Source organism: Phacochoerus africanus, chromosome 7, assembly GCF_016906955.1.
Source record: "Phacochoerus africanus isolate WHEZ1 chromosome 7, ROS_Pafr_v1, whole genome shotgun sequence".
Taxonomy (NCBI): Eukaryota; Metazoa; Chordata; class Mammalia; order Artiodactyla; family Suidae; genus Phacochoerus; species Phacochoerus africanus.
Genome location: NC_062550.1, coordinates 70873370 through 70887814, shown reverse-complemented (window position 1 = coordinate 70887814; position 14445 = coordinate 70873370). Strand labels below are relative to the sequence as shown.

At 49.5% G+C, this 14445-nt stretch overlaps 1 protein-coding gene across 1 annotated transcript in view; it reads left to right on the top strand.

Annotated features, from left to right (window-relative positions):
* The first annotated feature begins 8581 nt into the window (after nt 1-8581).
* Nucleotides 8582-14445, top strand: part of TSPAN9 (tetraspanin 9) — a 192860-nt gene continuing 186996 nt past the window's right edge. Inside the window, exon 1 of the mRNA XM_047787811.1 lies at nt 8582-8687. The gene's annotated coding sequence lies outside the window, so the exon portion shown is untranslated. The remainder of the gene's footprint in view (nt 8688-14445) is intronic.

Here is a 14445-nt window from a genome sequence, read left to right as displayed (position 1 = left end):
TGACATTTTTGGAAACACACATACACTGTTTTTGTTTGTTTTAGTATAGCTCGGATTCAGTATCTTTAGGGACTTGGGCTTTTTGCAAGTTTGGATTCCTTTCTGCCACTCAGATCATCAGCTTTGCCTTGTTTTGCTTTTTTGTCTTCACACCCTGCCTCTTGCGTCCTTGAAACGCTATGCTCTGGCCTCATCTGGCCACCTTGGGCCTGCTTTGACTTTCCTTGCATGTAGGTGTGGCATCAGCTGCTCTCCAGAGAGCCCTGGTTTCTTTAAGCGATGGGTGTTATTAGGGACCAGTAGGTGGACACTCGTAGCATAAATCACATTATCTCTGTGACAGCTAAGGCTGGGGAGGAGTTGTCACTCCTCGTCCACACCAGTGAGAGAACCAGAAAGTGAGTTGATGCTTCCAGTTTAATTCTAACCCTGCTAAGACCTTTAGAAAATACACTCTATTGTAAAAACTTATGTAATCCCCTCTTTTAAATTAGCAGCTTTTAGCAACCAGCTGCTGCTTCTTTTTAAAAAAACAACCTTAGGAGTTCCCTGGTGGCCTAGTGACTAAGGACTTGGCATTGTTGCTCCTATAGCGTGGGTACGATCCCTGGTCTGGGGACCTTCTACATGCTGCAGGCGTGGCCAAAAAAAGAAAATAAAGCAAAACAAACAAACCTTTTAACAGCATGCTATACCTATTTTAATAATGTCATTATTATAATTAATTTGTCTTTTTAGGGTCATACACGGCATATGAAAGTTCCCAGCCTAGGGGTCAAATCAGGAATTGGAGCTGCAGGTGCCGGCCTATGTCACAGCCACAGCAACCCAGATCTGAGTCTCGTCTGTGACCTACACCACAGCTCAGGGCAATGCCAGATCCTTAACCCACTGAGCCAGGCCAGGGATCAAACCAGCATCCTCATGGATACTAGTAGGGTTCTTTACCATTGAGCCACAATGGAAACTCCTACTTATAATATTATTAATGATTTTTTTTTTAATGTCACCCATGGATGTATATCAACTTGGACCCAGCCATCTCGGCCAGGGCTGCCCACTGTGCCTCTGTCACTTTTATGATCCCTGTGTCTTATCAACCGTCATCTGGCCGTTTTATTGACCGTCACATAATTTCCTCTCACCCAACCTTATTGGATTCGCTAGGCTGGATTCTGATTTCAAAGCTTTGGCTTCGACTCGCTCCTTGCCCCTTTGACTTCTGGCCCCTCCTCTGCCTTTTATGCTCGAGCCAGCTTGTCATTTCCTTTTCCCTGTTATCTTCAAGGCTCCTCTCAGGCTGTCTGCGTCTGCACCTCAACCAGCTGCTCTCTAAAGAGGCCAGCTTTTGGGAGGAAATAAAATCAATATACACTTAACAAAGTTAACCTATTTGGCACAACGTATTTTTGTAGGTAAGAAGATTTCCTTTTCGTGGTCTATAGGATGGAGAAAGGCCCGGAACCCAATTTCCATCGAAGTCCAAGCACCTTTCCTCGACGCCCCATTTGTTCCCCAGCCAGACTCTTGCCCTAAATGCTTGGTGCCTCCTAGCCCTGACCCAGCTCCCTCCTCCATCCTGCATGCTGCCCTCCTCTAGCCGGCAGGGACCAGCAAACGCCCCATTTATCCTTCCCTTCTGTGGAGGAGAGACCCCAAGGTGTTCCCCACCCCCATCCCCGACTCCTGGTGTTCACATCGCTCTGTGATGCCCTTGAGAGTGCACACCTGTGATGGATGTGCTTCTAATGAAGGACCAGGGCAAAGGAGACAGGATGTCACACTGTGACTAAGTTATATTATACAGGCTCTTCCCTCCGGAGAGCCTCTGTGCTAACTGGCTCCAGCCCCGGTCCCTCAGGATCCCAGCATCCCTCTCACACCCTCCTCTCATCTCACGTCCATTCCATGTGGTTTGGGGTGACATTTTCAACAGTCCCCTTGGACTCTGGGTTCCTTGAAGCCCATGTCCAGTCTCTCTAAGCCACCCACCTCCACAGTCACAATCTGGGCTCTGGCATCACTGGAAACTATCCCCCTGCAAACCACTGAGTCTGTCCCCTTCCTCTCCTTCCTGCTGGCTGCTTAATAGCTCCCCCTGCACTACTTCGCCTCATCAGCACCCTGCTCTGTCATCCCCACACCCCCCGCCACTTCCTGTCTGCCCTCCTTACCAGATTTGGGTCCACGTCTACAGCAGTCCTGGTGACAGCCTGACCTCCATCCTTGGTCATGTTGTCTCAGCCATCTGGCGGCTCATCATTGCAAAGAAATGGCTCTTGCCAAGACCTCCAGGGACCTTAAACTCACTGAGTCTTGTGGGTACTTATTAATCCTCGTCTTCCTTGAACCCCCTGTCTCCTCCATCAGTCTGGTCCTCTTCCCCTCTGGCCTAGCTCAGTGAATGGCTCCACCAACCATCCTCTGGGACTGGCCAGAAACCCAACAAGTCCTTCATAGCCCATCTGTGCATTTCACTTTCTGCATGTCTTTCAAGTCTATCCTTACCCCTCCCTCGTCACTACCCCTAACCTAGACCAAGCTAACTCCATCTTGTGCTGAGACCACTGCTATCACCTTCTGCCCCCTCCAGCCAGAGAGAACGTCTCAAAATGCAAATCTGATCCTGTCATGCTCTTATTTAAAAGATTTCAATGATGACTTACTTATCTTAGGACATATGTACATGTCAAAATCCTAAGTGACCCGGCATAGTCTGCTGCCTATGTGATTCTTTGCCCTCATCCTGCACTGTGCCCCCCACAACTCCCTGGCTCTAGACACATTACATTTCCTGTGCTGTGGCCAATTCATATTTGGGTTTAATGCTTTTATTTTATTATTTTTTTTCCTTTTCTGGCTGCCCTGCAGCCTATGGAGTTTCTGGGCCAGGGATCGGAACCAAGCTGCAGTTGTGATCTAAGCCACAGCAGTGGCAACACGAGATCCTTAACCCACTGTGCTGGGCCAGGGATTGAACCTGTGTCCCAGCGCTCCCAAGATGCCGCTGATCATGTTGCACCACAGCGGGAACTCCTGGGTTTAATGCTTTTAACTTGTAAGTCCTTTTACATATGGTTTTGGTCTTCAGGGCAGAATTTAAAGTGTGATTTTACACCATGGAATGGCCCTTCATAAGCATAAAGGAATATTCTAAGGTCATTAAGAAAGTTGATACCAGTGTAGCTGAAAAGGCTATTACTGTACATTTATTGATTCCACAAACCATGGAAATCCTTACCTGCTCCACACGCATTCAGAGAGCTGATGTCCATGTGGCACACACACACACACACACGCATGTGCACAGATGCTCATGGACAGTGACCACGTGTTTCTCAGTACTCTACATCCAGGGGACAAATGCCAACAGCTTCAGCTCTACCTGAAGGCCTTCTGCAGGGTGATCTGTTTTTTTGTCCTTTCTTTCTCCTTCCTTCCTTGCTTCCTCCCTCCCTGCCTTCCTTTTTCCTGCCTTCCCTCCTTCCTTCTTTTCTTTCTTTTCTTTGTCTTTTTTAGGGCTGCACCTTTGGCATATGGAAGTCCCTAGGCTAGGGGTCTGATCGGAGCTGCAGCTGCCCGCCTGCGCCACAGCTATAGCAATGCCAGATCTGAGCCATGTCTGTGACCTACACCGCAGCTCATGGCAACGCTGGATCCTTAACCCACTGAGCGAGGCCAGGGATGGAATCTGCATCCTCACGGATACCGGTTGGGTTCTTAAGCTGCTGAGCCACAGCAGGAACTCCTGCTTTTCTGTGCCTTCTGCCTCTGCATTTCAGAGTGCATGTTGACTACCAGGAATCCCAGCATAGAACCTGCATTTCTTCAGACAGGGGCTGGCCAAGACCTTGTAAAACCTAGGTGGCTCCAACAAACTCGCTTTACATGTGCATGCTCTCTGCAGGCATTGACCCACCTTGGGTCATGCATGCCCATGGGCACAGCCACTCCCAATGACTGGTATTCATTATGTTCAGTCTGAGAACATGTACCCAAGCCAGTCTTGCCCCTACAACACATCCAAGGGTAGCCAGGGGTCTGAGGGCCCTAAGTTGGTCTGGGGGTTGGCATACGATGGCCCAATGTCTGCTTTTGTAAATAAAGCTTTAGTGGGACACCGTCATGCTCACTCATGACGTGTCGTCTATGGCTGCTTTTGTACTACAGGAGCAGAGTCGAGTAGTTGTGACGGAAACTGTATGGCCTGCAAAGTCTAAAATATCTAGTAGCTGGCCCTTTACAGAAAATGTTTGCAGACCTTTGACTATGTTTTCCAACTGTTTCAGTGACGACAACAACAAAGTAGAGTTGCCAGATTTAGCAGTTACAATACAGGACACTCGGAGTTCCTGTCGGGGCTTAGCAGAAACGAATCTGACTGGGAGCCATGAGGTTGCGGGTTCAATTCCTGGCCTCAATCAGTGGGTTAAGGATCTGGTGTTGCTGTGAGCTGTGGTGTAGGTCGCAGACACGACTTGGATCTGGCGTTGCTGTGGCTGTGGCCTAGGCCGGTGGCTACAGCTCTGATTGAATCCCTAGCCTGGGAACCTTCATATGCCGCAGGTGCAGCCCTAACTTTGGCTCGGATTTGAATCTGCTCCTTGGACTGGGAACTCCATATGCCACGGGAGCAGCCAAAAGAAGAAAGAAAGAAAGAAAACAAACAAAAAAACACCAGATGTATAATATAATTTTCTCATTGTCTGATTTAATGGCCCAATTTTCATCCCTGGTAGATGCAGAAACTACCACTCTTTCCTGGTAGATATGGAAACAGGCCTGGTACACCCTGCCTCACACTGTTTCTTCGTACCATCTCCACGTCAGAGGGTTGGCTGAAGTCACTCTAGATGGGGGACATGACCTCTGAAGTAGCTTTGTGCCTCTGGCTGGTGGAGGCTGGCTGAGGCAGCAGTCCCATGCCCATTTACTGGCTAAATGACCTGGAGGAAATTACCTAACCCGTTTGAGCCTCACTTTCCTCCTCTGTAAGGTGGAGGGATGACAGTGAGACCCTGCCTCAGGGGGTGGTTATGTGGATTCAACGAATTAGCACAGGTAAGGGACTTGGAACCAGGCCTAGTACATAGCACTTGGTAACTGTTGCTGTCCTTTGCTTTACCAGCTGACTTGAAGAATCCAATGGGCAACGTGGAGTGTTCCCAAACCCAGCCTCCAGCAGTGTGGACTCTCCCCACTAGGTGTCACAATTCAGCAGACCCTGCCTGTCCCTTAGCTCTGACTTTTTTTTTTTGCTTATTATCATTTTTGATTTGATTTGGTGATTTCAAGGGGATAAACTAACACACCATCTCTTGAAGTCTCTGGGGATCTAGAAATTCCAGCAGAACTGCTGATGTCCAGGGCTGGAAGAAGCTCTTTGAAGGGCTGCCTTTGTTCAGAGTTAACGTGACATGTAATTTATTGTCCCAACCAAGATACTTTGAGAGTGAAAGTAATGATGCTAGGACAAGAGGAATAAATGGGCTATGCCCCAAGATCCTGGGTGTGGGCATCTCATCCATGGGGGTTTTTCCTCAGCATTTTCAGACTCCCCAGGACAGAAACTCCCTGACACTCCTGGACCTGTAAACTCTGACCTGTAAACAAGGTCCTTTAAACTTTGACCTTGTGGGGAGTTCCTCATGTAGTTCAGCAGGTTAAGAACCTGTCTAGTATCCACGAGGATGTGGGTTTGATCCCTGGCTTCACTCAGTGGGCTAAGGATCCATTGTTGCGTGGCTGTGTCTGCGGCATAGGCCTGTGGCTGCAGCACCAATTCAAGCCCTAGTCCCGGGAACTTCTATATGCTAGGAACTACCAAATGCCATAGGAATAGCTCTAAAAAGAACAAACATACAAACAAACAAAAACTGTGACCTTGTGTTTTGGGAGTTGTCATAATTCCCTTCTATGTCTTCCTGCCCTAAGAATGTCCTGCCTCCTTTGTCAGGTCATTTGTTTGAGTTTTGTCCTCAGTGGATGAGGTGGATATGTGTCTGCCCCAGACTTCAAGGCTGAATACTTCCTTACCCCCATAGCTTTTCTCCCAGCTGTAAACCCCTTCAGAGGTATGAGTGCTCCAGCTCTGGAGGGAGGGTGAGCAGTGTGGACACTTTCTGGGTTATTGCTGAGGGGATTCTTCTAAGGTTTCTTCCAACCCGAGGCTCCATAATCCTATTATTTCAGATTTGCTTATCTCTCATTAAAGGGCAGGAGAGGCTAATGTTTGCACCTGCCATGCATCTAATGTTGTGCCTCCACCATCTTGGTCATCCCATCAACCCTTTGGTATTAGTATTATTAAACCCCAATTTTGGGAGTTCCTGTTGTGGCTCAGTAGTAATGAAACCAACTGGTATCCATGAGGATGCAGGTTCGATCCCCAGTCTTGCTCAGTGGGCTAAGGATCTGGCATTGCCATGAGCTGTGGTGTATGTTGCAGATCGAGAGGCTCGGATCTTGCTGCTCTGATTCGACCCCTAGCCCAGGAACTTCCATACGCCCCAGGCACAGCCCTAAAATGCAAAACAAAAATAAAAAAGAAATTTAAACCCCAATCTCATAGGCCTGGAGAGGGAGAGGACACAGCCCCTAAAAGGCAGAACCAGAGTTCAATCCCACGTCAGTCTGGCCCCAAAGAGTTGGGGATGCTACCACACAAGCTGCCTCCCAGTGTTTTTACAGTAAGATTGTAAACCAGCTATTGTTCTGTGGGGCTCCTGAGCACACAAGCCTTTCTGTGTCCTCCATTGCTTGTTTTTAGGGAATAAACCTCAGTCTCCATGACCTTCTCTGAGTTCCAAAGGGCAGTTGCTAATCAGGGAGGGGAAGGGATGCAGAGACCAGGGGGGAGCAGGGAAGCCTCGGGGCAGGGTCTGGTTCCTCCTCAAGGAATATACACAACAGTATCTTTGAGCCTTTCTGTAGAAGGACAACCCCCAACAAATGGAAGAACTACTTGATGAAGCAGTCTTCATTCTGGGAAGAAGGAGGACTACCAGAACCAGTCCTGGGGCCACTAAACACCAGCTTTGAGAAACAATGTAAGCTTGCCTCTACCCTGATCCTTACCTTTGGCACTAATCCTTACTACACTCCCCAAACTATAAAACCACCTCCTAACCCCTTCCAAAGGGGGCACAGTCTTTAAGGCATTAGCCTGCTGTGGCCCCCTTGGCCTGGCAAAGCAATACAGCTATCTTTTCCTCCTTTACCCAAAACTCTGTCTCTGCATTTCAATTCGGCACCAGCAGACAGAGGCCGAATTTTGGCAACAAGATCACTTGCCCAGCGGACACCACAAGCAAATCCCTTTCTCTGAGTCTCAATTTCCTTTTCTGGAAGCTGGACAGAGTTACATGTGGCTAAGGGCTGTCACAGTGACTGGGGAGATTGGGGCCTGGGGGAAGGGTGTCGGGCTGGGGAGACTTTATGCGGGGCATTGAACAAGGGTTTGAAGGAAGGGAAAGAGGTTTCAGAGGGGATGTATCATTGGGTTAAGTCTACCAGACAAAAACAAGATTGTGTGTGTAGGAGGGGGTGGGACCCAGGAGATGAGCAGAAACTGCTAGTCTAACTAAGAAAGGCGAAAGGGGCCCTGGTGACAGGTCAAAGACAAAAAGTTTGTCTCAGATCATACTTAGCATAGGATGGTGCAGGTGGGAAGCTTCATTTCATCAAAAAGCACATTTTTTGATGACCGTAGTGAAGAGAAGAGGGTTGTTCAGCGGTCACTCTGGAAGAGAGTCCAGGCTTAGGAAGGACTACAGGAAGCCCTGGGCCGGAGACCTATAACCCGAGTTTGTCCTGCAGTTCAGGTCGAAGGGCGAGCGGTGCCCTTTACCAACCCTTGGAGGCCGGTACTTCTGGGGAGGCGGACAGCCTCTCCTCCAAAAGCCTCTCTGGCGGTCTCTAATATACATCCGAGTCAACAAGTCAGAGGCCCCAGGGAAGGGCTACCGAGGTGTGGGGGTGGAGTGGAGAGAGGTCAAGGAGCCGGCTCCAGCGGGAAGGCTGTGACCCAGCCCGGGACTGGACGGCCTCGGGCCGGTGTCCTCGCGCCCACAGCAGGGGCGCGAACTCCCAGGCCCTGACCTCCCGCCAAACTGATTAGGCTGCCCCGGCTCCTGGGGCAAAGGAAGGGGTCGTACCAGCGCCCCGGAGGAGTGGCCGACCGGAGAATCTAGGCGGCAGGGAGGGAGGATGGCTCCTGGACGAGAGCTACGCCTGGCTCCGGACACCCGAGCCCAGCAAGGTCTTGGCCTGCCCCTGGGTCCCTCCAGCTCCAGCGCTCTGGATCCGGTCAGGGGGTACTGGAAGCTCCGGGCCGCAGTCCCTGCCCTCCGCCTTGCACACCCCTTTTCCACCCGCTGCCCCGCCCGCAGTGCCCTCCCCAGAGCCAGGCTTTAGTTCCCCTCCCCCACTCTTCTCGCGGGGGCTCGGGCCCCCTCAGCCTCTCAGTTCCCGGGATGGCCCCTCCCCCGAGGGCCCGCCCCGCCCCAATCCCCGCCCCTACATTGCCAATCCGGGGTAGGCCCCGCCCATCGTCCCGCCCCGCCCTCACCCCGCCCCGTGGCCTCGCAGTCCAGGGCAGGCCCCGCCTCCTGTTTCCGCTGGCGGAGGCTCTGGCGGTGGCGGCGCGCGAGCGCGAGCGATCCCGACCCCACATTCCTGGGAGCGCGGTGAGTGCAGCCCGGGGCGGGTGGGGGCGCGAGCCGCGGGTCGGGGGCTCGGGAGGGTGCGGGCTCACCGCGCCCGGGCCGACTGGGGGCCGGCCGGCAAGCCCCCTACCCGGTCCCCGCAGGGGGAGCGGCCCGGGGCGCCCCGGGGAGGGGTGTCTGGGGCGGCGGTGACGAGCTGAGGGAGGGATGCGGTCGGCGCCCTCTGGGGGGGCGGGAAGTCGCCCAGGAGGGGACTATGCGCGCGGGGCCGGGTAACGGGGCGAAGGCGGGTGTCTGCAAAGGGAGAGGCTGTGAGGAAGACCTCCTTTGCGGGAGTGGACGGCGGAATCCCAGGCGAAGGGATGGGGGTTCTGTAGGATGCCGCGGAAAAGGAGAGCCCCGGAGCTGTCAAGGGTTTCTGACTTTGTGACCCAGTGGAGCGGATTGGGGAGGTCCATACAGCACCCCCAGGGAGGGCCGGGGCTCAGGTAGAGCTGGGATACCGCCTGCAGGCCACCGGGCACCCCGACCACTCCTTGGGCCACCACTGGCAGATCGGCGCTCAGAGTGACAGGGCTTTGGCACGCCCCAAGGTCCGAGATGTACTCCATCTGTGCATCCAAGTTTGGGACTTTAAAAAACTTCCTTGTGGTTTAAAGGAAAAAAAAAAAAAAAAAGTCCAAACTAGAAACTGGCTCCTTAGGAGAGCAGTATTTCTACTTGTGTATTTCAGAACTGGAGTGCTGGATCTGTTCTCTTTTAAAAAAGAAACTGGTTTCTTTGCCTCTTTTCCAAATGCCTGTAACATCTGGGGAAAGTTGAAGCATTGGGGTGGTATGGGATTCCTGGGCCGGGTAGGCCTTTCCTACCCATCCCCAAAGCGGGGATAAGATGGCAGCAGTTGACCATTCTTTGGCTCAGAGACTCAAACTCATTATATGAGGGTGCCCTTCTGATTGGCAGCTGTCCCCTTCCCTGGAGTAATTCAGGTATTTCCTCCTCCAGGAAGCTTTCCTGGACTAGTGGAGAAAACTGAGGACTCATGCTCTGATCTCTATGTACCAGCCAGCTTCCTTGTCTTTACTAAAAATAGCCATACAGAATATTTTATATGAATGTTTTGCTATAAAGATGTGCAGTCAGCTTGTCATAAGTAATGGAAAGGGGAGGAGAGGTATTATGGATAATTTCAAACAATGGACTGGACAAATCATTTATATTTAGCTAAGGAATGCAGCCAGTGAGGCAGACTTTCACACCAGCTTCCTATCCTCCGCCTGGTTCTGGCAGGGCTGATGCAGCTGGGCTGTGGCTTGGGGGTGAAGGAGGGAAGAGGGTTGGGGTGGATAAAACTTGAAGGGTAATTCAGTTCTACACTCAGTCATTGAAGACCTGCTGTGTGCAAGGCCTGAAACAGGAGAGTGGACCAGAATGGAGTTTTTTTGCTCTGATTTAATCAGATTTTAATCTTTAAGCTATGAGCAGATAGTTAATATATTAATGACAATAACTAGTGTTTATAAAATAGTTTGTATGTGAGAAGAAGAGTGTGCATTTGTGTCTGACTGGGTCACTTTGCTGTACAGCAGAAATTGACAGAACATTGTACATCAACTATAATAAAAAATTAAAAAAAAGTAATTTGTAGTTGACCAAGCTCTTTCTCTGCACGTTAGCTATATATAATTTTATTTGGTTCACACACAATGTTGTAAAGCATATGCTATGGCCATGCCTGGAATTTCCCAGGCGAGGGACCGAACCTGTGTCACAGCAGTGACAATGCTGGATCCTTAACCAGTTGTGCCACAAGGAAACTCCAAGCATATGCTATTTTTAATTGCCTTTTTGTAGGTTAGGAAAATGATGCTCAGAGAGAATAAATGACTTCTTTGAAGTCACAGAACTCATAAGTGGAAGAAGCAGAACTTGAACTCGTGGCTTCTGACCTTATACACTGTGTTTTCTCCTATGTCCACCTGCCTCTGTCATTCTTAACTGTTGAGCCTGGGAGACCTGGGCTCCCATCTTAGCCCTAACATCACCTAATTGTGCAACCCTGGGCAAGTTACCTCCTCCCTCCAGCTCTCTGTTTTGGAGGATTCCTGCGTTAAAATATTTGTAGGGTTTCTTCCAGCATCAGAAAACTTACAGTGTAAGATGTTAGCAGCAGCCAATCAGTCAGTCAGTAGGTGTGCTGTGTTTATTTTTTATTTTTAGTTGTGGTAAAAAACATACAATGAAAATTATTATAACCAATTTTATCTTTTAAAAAATATTTAATTAATTTATTTATTTATTGTCTTTTTTTTTGCTATTTCTTTGGGCCGCTTCCGCGGCATATGGAGGTTCCCAGGCTAGGGGTCGAATCGGAGCTGTAGCCACCGGCCTACGCCAGAGCCACAGCAACGCGGGATCCGAGCCGCCTCTGCAACCTACACCACAGCTCACGGCAACGCCGGATCGTTAACCCACTGAGCAAGGGCAGGGACTGAACCCACAACCTCATGGTTCCTAGTCGGATTCGTTAACCACTGCACCACGAGAGGAACTCCTATTTATTTATTTTATTTTGCCATTTCTTGGGCCGTTCCCACAGCATATGGAGGTTCCCAGGCTAGGGGTCGAATCAGAGCTGTAGCCACCGGCCTATGCCAGGGCCACAGCAACGAGGGATATGAGCCACATCTGCAACTTATACCACAGCTCACAGCAATGCTGGATCTTTAACCCACTGAGCAAGGCCAGGGATCGAACCCACAACCTCATGGTTCCTAGTTGGATTCGTTAACCACTGTGCCAGAATGGGAACTCAAAAAAAACTTTATTTTTTAAGGCTGTACCTGTGGCATATGGAAGTTCCCCGGCTAGGTGTTGAATTGGAGCTGCAGCTGCCAGCCTACACCACAGCCACAGCAACTCCTGATCCGGGCTGTGTCTGCAACCTATATAGCAGCTCATGGCAACACCGGATCCTTAACCCACTAAGCGAGGCCAGGGATTAAGCCTTCATCCTTATGGATGCTAGTCAGGTTCATTACCGCTGAGCCACGAGGGGAACTCCGTAACCATTTTTAAATGTCCAGTTCAGGGAGTTCCTGTTGTAGCACAGCAGAAACGAATCTGACTAGTATCCATGAGGATTTGGGGTCAATCCCTGGCCTCTCTCAGTGGTTTCGGGATCTGGTGTTGCCATGAGCTGTGGTGTAGGTTGCAGATGCGGCTCAGATCCTGTGTGGCTGTGGCTGTGGCTGTGGCTGTGGTGTAGGCTGGCAGCTGTAGCTCCAATTTGACCCCTAGCCTGGGAACTTCATATGCCTTGTGTTTGGCCCTAAAAAAAGCAAAAAAAAAAAAAAAAAAAGCAAAAAAAAAGTCCAGTTCAGTTGCATTAAGATGTTCACATCGTTCTGCAACAGGTCTGCAAACCTTTTTCATCTGCAAAACTCAACTGTACACTCATTAAAAACTCATTTCCTTCTCCCCCTGACTCCTGATAACCTGCATTCTACTGAGTGTGTTTTATTAAGCTTCTACTATGTGCTTAATAAATATTGCCCTTGAGAAATAAATAAGCAGAGTCTGGGTAGCTGGCCAGAGTGCCGGTCCCCATCCTTGTGAATATAACTCCAGCATGGGCTGTATTGTTCAGCAAATGACTGAGCAGGGGAGGTCTTGGGCAAGTGCCTTCACTGCTTTTGGCTTTAGCTTCCTGCTTGCAAGAGGAGGATAACAATACCAAGCTCTCAGGGCTGTTGGAAGGAGCAGTGAGAGAACGCATGTGAAGCATGTAGCTTAGGGCCTCATACACAGCAGGTGTGCAGTAAACGGTGTTGTTATTTATAACCTAACTGAGGAGGCTACACTAATATGTTCGGAACAAGAGAGGACAGGACCTCTTCTGCCATTAAGGCCCAGGCCTGCTGTGGTGGTCATTCCAGGGACTAAAAGGGGATGGATCTAATCCGGGTGCCTTAGCCAGGCACTCTACATCCTTCCTACCTATCCCCGGCCTGCCCGTCGAGCCTTATCTCCCACTCTTCTTCCCCCAGGAACCCTCTGTTCCAGCCAGGGTCATCTCCCAAGCATGCTTTGCTCAGTCCTTCTTTGTTCCTTAGTTCATACTGTTCTACCTTCCTGGAATGCTCCTCCCTATTCCCTCTTTCCCCTCTTTTTTAAATTCAGTGAATTTTATTGTATTTATGGTTGTACAACCATCATCACAACCCAATTTTATTTATTTATTTATTTGTCTTTTTGCTATTTCTTTGGGCCGCTCCCGCGGCATATGGAGGTTCCCAGGCTAGGGGTCTAATCGGAGCTGTAGCCACTGGCCTACACCAGAGCCACAGCAACGCAGGATCCGAGCCGCGTCTACAACCTACACCACAGCTCACGGCAACGCCGGATCTTTAACCCAATGAGCAAGGGCAGGGACTGAACCCACAACCTCATGGTCCCTAGTCGGATTCGTTAACCACTGCGCCACGACGGGAACTATACAACCCAATTTTACATTTCCATACCAAACCCCCAGCCCATCCCTTCCCCACCAACCTGTCTCCTTTGGTACCCATAAGTTTTTCAAAATCTGTGAGTCAGTTTCTATTCTGCAAAGAAGTTTATTGTATCCCTTTTTGTCTTTTTTTGGAGGGGGGTTGCACCCATGGCATATGGAAGTTCCCAGGCTAGGGGTTGAATTGGAGCTGTAGCTGCTGGCCTACACCACAGCCACAGTAACACAGGATCCAAGCCATGTCTGTGACCTACACCACAGCTCACAACAATGCCAGATCCTCAACCCACTGAGCGAGGCCAGGGATCGAACCCGCAACCTCATGGTTCCTAGTCGGATTCATTTCCACTGTGCCACAACAGGAATGCCTGTATCCTTTTTTTAGATTCTACATATAAGTGATAGCATATGACATTGTGTCTCACTATCTGTCTAACTTCACTTAGCATGATAATTTCTAGGTCCTTCCATGTTGCTGCAAATGGCATTATTTCTTTCCTTTTTATGGCTGAGTAATATTCTATTGTGTATATGTACCACATCTTCTTTATCCACTCCTCTTTTGATGAACATCTAGGTTACTTCTATGTCTTGGCTATTGTATGTAGTGCTGCAGTGAATGTTGGGGTACCTGTATCTTTTCGAGTCATGGTTTTCTCTGGATAGATACCCAGGAGTGTGATTGCTGGATCAAATGGTAATTCTATTTTTAGTTTTTTGAGGAATCTCCCTACTATTTTCCATAGTGGTTGCACCTCTTTCCCCTATTTAAGAAGATCTTCAAGATCCTTCTCATGTCTGAATTCCTTCATGGAGACTTCCCTGGCTACCCATCCCAAAAGAACCTCTTTTTCCTTGGAGTCCTATGGCATTTTATGTTTTCATCTCTCCTGGCTTTTATATACTGCCTGGCATGATCCTTTAGTTGTGTATGTCTTACTACAAGAGTCTGTGCTAAGTTCTGATACAAAAATGAAAACAGGGCATATAATGCAGTAAAAGGTTAAGAAAGGGCTTCAAAAATGACAATTCAAAATATAAAGTGAGTGGCCTGTGAGACTAGAATTTGTATTCAAACAGGGGCATAAATCACCCCAATTCTAGAGGAACACCTCTTGAAGTGGGTGGTGTTTGATGAGAACTTTGAAGGGTGGCTTGCCTTTCGCCTGAAGGGAGAAAAGCTCAGCCTGAGGAAAGGCCCTGGGAAAGTGTTGGGGTGTGTGAATCGCTCAGTCAGGCCAATGAGTGGCTTGTGTGGGAGGAGCT